The following is a 6,000-nucleotide window of genomic DNA, read 5'->3' as shown; positions in this document are numbered from 1 at the left end:
ATTTAGAGTTCCCAAGTCTCCTCCAATTCTGATTCTTTGTGATTCTGTGTTCCTACTACGTTTATCTAAATTCATGCTTGTGACCTAGAGAAGGCAACACTTTTGCTACATCATCTGTTCCTATAGATAGTAACAATGATGCACTCAGGAGTCTTCTAAGGGGGAAAGATAACTGCAACAAAGCAGCAGAAGGGGGAGTGGAGTGGCCAAAGAATGAAGAGAGAAGTTAACTTCCCTGGAGCATCTATTATGTTACAAGCATTGTGCTAGAGAATTTCAGATAGGTCGTCTCATTTCGTTGTCTTAACAACTCTAAGAAGACGTTCTTCACTCAGTGCAAAAACAAACGCCTGAGGCAAATAACCTACTCCACGTCACTCATCTAGTAAGTAGTAGTGACACTAAAATTTAAACCCAGATTTGTCTAGTGTCAAAGCTCATGCGCATTTCATTAAAACTTTCAGTGTCTTCACATCTTTTTAACTACTTTAAGTGCTGAGAGAGGTTTCCCTCAGAGCTAACTCGCTTGACAAATCTAAAGGAAATTTAAATCTGTGTGGTGGATTTTCATTGGGCACCCACTATAAGCGGTTCTAGGCACCAGATATACATTATTATTAAAAAGAGTCAGTACCCCTCTCCTAGTTAGCGTTCTTGGTCTAGTGGGAAAGACCAGCTCTAAGTAAGAAATAACAAGTTGTATAAAAAGAAAGGAGCTCAAAGAGTACACAGTAAGGGGATCAAGGTCTAGGTCTAGTGGTAGAAGAAAGCATTTGTTGAGAAAGTAGTATTTGAACTAATATCTGAAGAATAACGTGTTAACTAAACAAATATATGCAATGTTATTTTAGGCACGGGGAACAGCACATGTAAAGGCTTGGCGGAAAGAGAGTGGTAAGTTCAAGCAACTCTCACATCAATGGCTAATGCTCTCTAATAGTGGTCATTGAGAGGATATAAGAAAATACACAGACAAGTGTACACGGCTTGGGTGAAATGGATGGGAATAGGGGCATTAAAAATCTTAGAAATTTAATAAAAATTTCCATATTAAGATGAAAGGAAATTTGCACTCCAAAGTCAACACAGAGTAATAGGGACATGATTTACCCTTTCACGTAAAACAACTAAAAATTTTGACAAAAAATAAATGTATATATTTTTAAGAAGGCACACAAGTACTTGACATTAGACAAATGTCAGTGATTCCAAAGACACAGCAAACAAATAAAAACCTACAACTGTCCAATCTTACTTCCTGGAGAACACTTCCAAGATGAGGAACAGAGAGGGCAAACCTAGGCACTGCCCAGTGGTCTCCCTTAGTTAAAGGGACGAAACTGAGAGTCTGAGGAAGACAAGGCAGTTACAGTCATCAGAGCAAAGTAAAGTTGAGGGAGAACTTCCCAGAATGGAACTCCAGATAGCTGCAGAGGGCCCCCTCTGTTATTCTGCAGCATACTCACCAGGACACACGTGTTAGGAATCTAAGACTGAGGAAAGAATCATTAAAAAGGATTAGAGAAACTGCCTGGGAACTGTGCCTGTCCTCACCAGCAAGGCTGGAAAAACTCGTAATCCATGGGCTAGGAGGCAAAGTCCTCAGCAAAGTCTGGCCTTAGTTTGGGGAATAATTAGCTTTAGACTGATCCCGGCTCCTACCCACCTAACAAATCATAAAACAATATCCAAAATGATCAAGTTCTTTACCATTAACTTAACCATAACTCAGAGTAAAACTCAAGAAGAATTATTAGAATATAAAAATATCCAGAACCCAATAAGGTAAAATTCACAAATTTGGCATCTAATCAAAGATCACCAGTCATACAAAGAGGCAGGAAAATGGGACCCATGATTCAGAGAAAATTCAATCAATCAAACCAACCTAAAATGATACAGATATTAGAATTATCAGAGAAGGACATTAAAGGAATTATTATAACTATATTCCATATATTCAAAATTTAAGTAAACAGATAAAGGTGTTTAAAAGACACAAAATCAACTTTTTTAAAACCAAAGACTAGTTTTAGGTTTACAGAAAACTTGAAGGGAGGTACAGAGCTTCTTCATGTATCCCCTGGACCCACACATATTTGGCCTCCCCCATTATCAATATCCTCCACCAGAGTAGTACATTTGTTACAACTAATGAATCTACATTGACACTCCCTAACCATCCAAAGCCCAGTCTACATTATGGTTCACTCTTGGTGTTGTATATGCTGTGATTTTGGGAAAATGTATAATAACATCTATCCATCATTATGATATCATACAAAGTATTTTCACAGCCTTAAAAAGTATCTGTGTAACAACGTAGTGTAGGGTTAATAACATGTGTAATAGGAAAATGCATAACAGCAGCAGCCAAAAAGTCAAGAGGGAAAATAGAAGTACACTATTTGAAGGTTCCTATACAATATGTGAAGTGGAAATACTACTTGATGGTAAGCTGTGATACTTTGAAGATATATGCTATAAACCCTAAAGCAACAAAACAAAGAGCTACAGTTAATAAGCCAACCAAAGAGAAAAACTGGAACCACACAAAAAAGATGAATTCAAAAGAAGGCAGAAAAACAGGAAAAGAGAACCTATTAGGTAAACAGAAAACAAACAGCAAGATGATAGACTCACACCAACCATATCAATAATCACAATAAACATAAATGTTCCACACACCCCAAATAAAGAGAAAACATTAGATTAATTTTTTGAAGTAAGACCCAACTATATACCACTTATGAAAAGTGTATCTTATATATAAAGATATAATAACTTAACAGTAAAAGGATGGGAAAAGACTTGTCATGCTAACACTAATCAAAAGATACTAGGAGTGGCTATATTAATATCATAAAAAGTAAACTTCAGAGCAAATAATATCACTAGTGGTAAAAAAAATAAAAGATCATTTCATAATGACAGTGATCAAAAGGATATAGCAATCCTAAATATTTTGATTTATGCTAATAAAAAATTTTAACATACATGAAGCAAAAAATGATAAAATTAAAAGGGTAAACAGGCAATCCACAATTATCAGAGATTTAAATTTTAGTCTATCAATAATGGCAGGACAAGTAGACAGAAAATCAACAAGGATGTGTACACTTGAACATCACTGTCAATCAACTTGACCTAATTGATGAAATAGACAAATGACATTGGCTGAAATGTCTTACTTGAAAGACACAAACTACCAAAGCTTACTCTCAATAGTTGCCTCAGATATTAAAGAAAGTTAATTTGGTGGTTAAAAACTCTCTCACAAAGAGAACTCTGGGCCATGATTACTTGATCAGTGAATTCTCCCAAGCACATAAGACAGAAACAATACCAATTCTATACATTTGTGTTTGTAGCAGTTTTATTTGTAATATCCAAAGAGTAGAAACAACCCAAATGTCCATCCACAGATGAGTGAATGAACAAATTGAAGTATTTCCATACCACAGAATACTACTCAGAAATGAAAAGGCATGAACTATTGATCAATGCAACAATGTGGATGAACTTCTACATAATTATGCTGAATGAACAAAGCTGTGCAAAAAACGAGCACATACTTCATGATTCTACTAATATAAAATGCTAGAAAATGTAAACAAAAGTAACAGAAAGCAGATCAATGGTTGTCTGGCGATGGGAAGAAGGAAGGAGGAGGAAGAGGGATGATCAAAGGGCACAAGGAGCCTTTGGGGAGTGATGGGCATGTTCACTATCTTGATTGTGATCATGTTTTCATGCATTTAACGTGTCAACACGTATCAAATTATACATTTTAAACATGAGCATTTGGTGCTAATTAATCTCAATAAAGTGGTTTAAAGGGGAAGATTAAAAGAAAACATTATAGTTTAGAGGAGTAGACTAGAGGAAGGTTTCCTATCAGTGCTGTCCTGTAGTCTAGTCAGAATGTTTCCCTGCCGGTGACTTTAACATGTTTGCTTTACTGAAAATATTTGTAACTGGAGTGGATGAATTAGTGACCTTGTTTAAAATGGCAAACAACTCTAAATGGTTAAAGTGTATTGGTCATTCTTATCTAAGTCAGGACAGCTTGAATAGAATCACTCTTCCTGATTCTTGGGAAATATTAAATGCACAGTAAGGAAAACGCTTCTATTCATGCATGAGCTCCTATTATTATGACAGCATTAATAATAGATAATAGTTACTGAGCATTTAGCACAGGCCAAACACTGCACTGTGCACTTCATGCAGAGCATCATATTTGATTCTCACAACCCTCTAAGTTAGGTAAATTACTAACCCCAAGTGAAATGGGAAGAAAGCAAACCTTAGAAGAAATATTAAGTAACATACCCGAAGTCAAATGGCTTATAAGTTTCAGAGCCAGCCACTCAATCCACGTCCCATGTCTTTATTCATTCTTTTCAGCACTTTGCCCTAAATCCTGTAATGTAAAGGCCAGTCTTACTCAGAGTAAAAGCCAAAGATCTTACAGTCATGTCAAGGGTCTACAGGACATGCATGCTCCCCACCCCTATCACCTCACCTCACACTTCCTCTTGATCATACTCCCTCTGCTCCAACTCACAGGTCTCCTTGTATTTTTCAGGTATGCCTTTCAAATTCATCAAGATCTTTATAGTGGCTATTTGCTCTAGCCCTACTGCATATGCTTGTGCAGTCTGGGCTCTGCAGGCTCTAATAGTTGCTCTTCTGAGCCCTGATTCCATCTTCCTGTGATGTTATTCTCTCAGATATGCACATAATTTTCTCCTTCACCTCCTCCAAGTCTTAGCTCCAATGCCTAAGTCTCAGTGAAGTTCACTTCCTCATCTCAGTCCCTCTTTCTTGCTTAACTTTTCTCCATAGCAATTAATGCCATTCTGAGTAAAGAAAAATTAAAAATTTAAATCACTAGCATATTTTTATTGTTCACACATATATTGTGCAAGGTCAGTTTTAAGTACAAAATAAGAGCTCTTAACTTTTATGCAGAATCAACAAAATTAAAGTCATAGCTCACGGTTTTTACATATGTATTTCGTTCTTATCAGAATAGTGGGAAGGCTGTACAAAACCAACTCAACCGTTTCTACTTCACCTCTTGATACAGGCACATTCTACCAACACTCTCTAGCTTTAGTTTATTGATAACTGAAGAAGGATGGAAAACAAAAGGAACTATGAGCTGCCTTATCTTTCTCATTTCTTCAATCCCATCATTTTCAGTGTAAGTGGTTGGCTAACACCAGGGGGTAATATGATTAAGAGAGGATATGATAGAGAGTTCTTTGGTACCTCATATTTCTCAGAATAGCATTGCCTTCTTTTTGCCTTCAAAGCAAGTTCTGGGTCAAATGGAAAGATTGGTTCAAGCAGAAAGGTTTCTTGTCGGTGCCCCTGCTTATTCAGTCTTAGCTGTAATGTACTTACCTTGCACTTGCTCCCCCTTTTGCTGAACTCCCATGCATTATGAGCGCACTAGAACTGTGTGCTCAAGGGTGCTGCAAATTCTGTATGCCAGTGGGACAACAAGGAATGATGGGCACACATATCGCATGTATCTCCTTTGATTACGTACATGGCCCATTGTCCCATCAAACCTTCACTTATAAAACTCAAGTTCAAGGGTAACTTATTAAGAATTTCAAGATGGCAACAGCAGAGCTTCTACCCTAGTCCAAGTTACCATCATTCTCTTCCTGGGAAACTGCCAGAGCCTCCTAATTGGTCTTCCCGCTTCCACTTTTCCCAACCCCCAACCTTCATTCTAGTCCTCATGTGGCTACTGGATTCTTTGAAAAAATAATAATAAATAGATCAGGCCATTCTTTTGCTCAGAATCCTCTGATATCTCCTCCTTAATTAAGCATCACACTGGCCCCTTCCACAGTGGAGAAAGTTCATTCCCACATCAGAACCTTGGAAATTGTTGTTCTCTCTCCCTTTAGTTCCGTCCGACTGCCTCCTTCTCACCATTTACATGTATTTACTTTACATTATTTGCATTCTTGATGT

Source organism: Vicugna pacos, chromosome 10, assembly GCF_048564905.1.
Source record: "Vicugna pacos chromosome 10, VicPac4, whole genome shotgun sequence".
Classification (NCBI taxonomy): Eukaryota; Metazoa; Chordata; class Mammalia; order Artiodactyla; family Camelidae; genus Vicugna; species Vicugna pacos.
Note: the sequence above shows the minus strand (reverse complement) of the source record.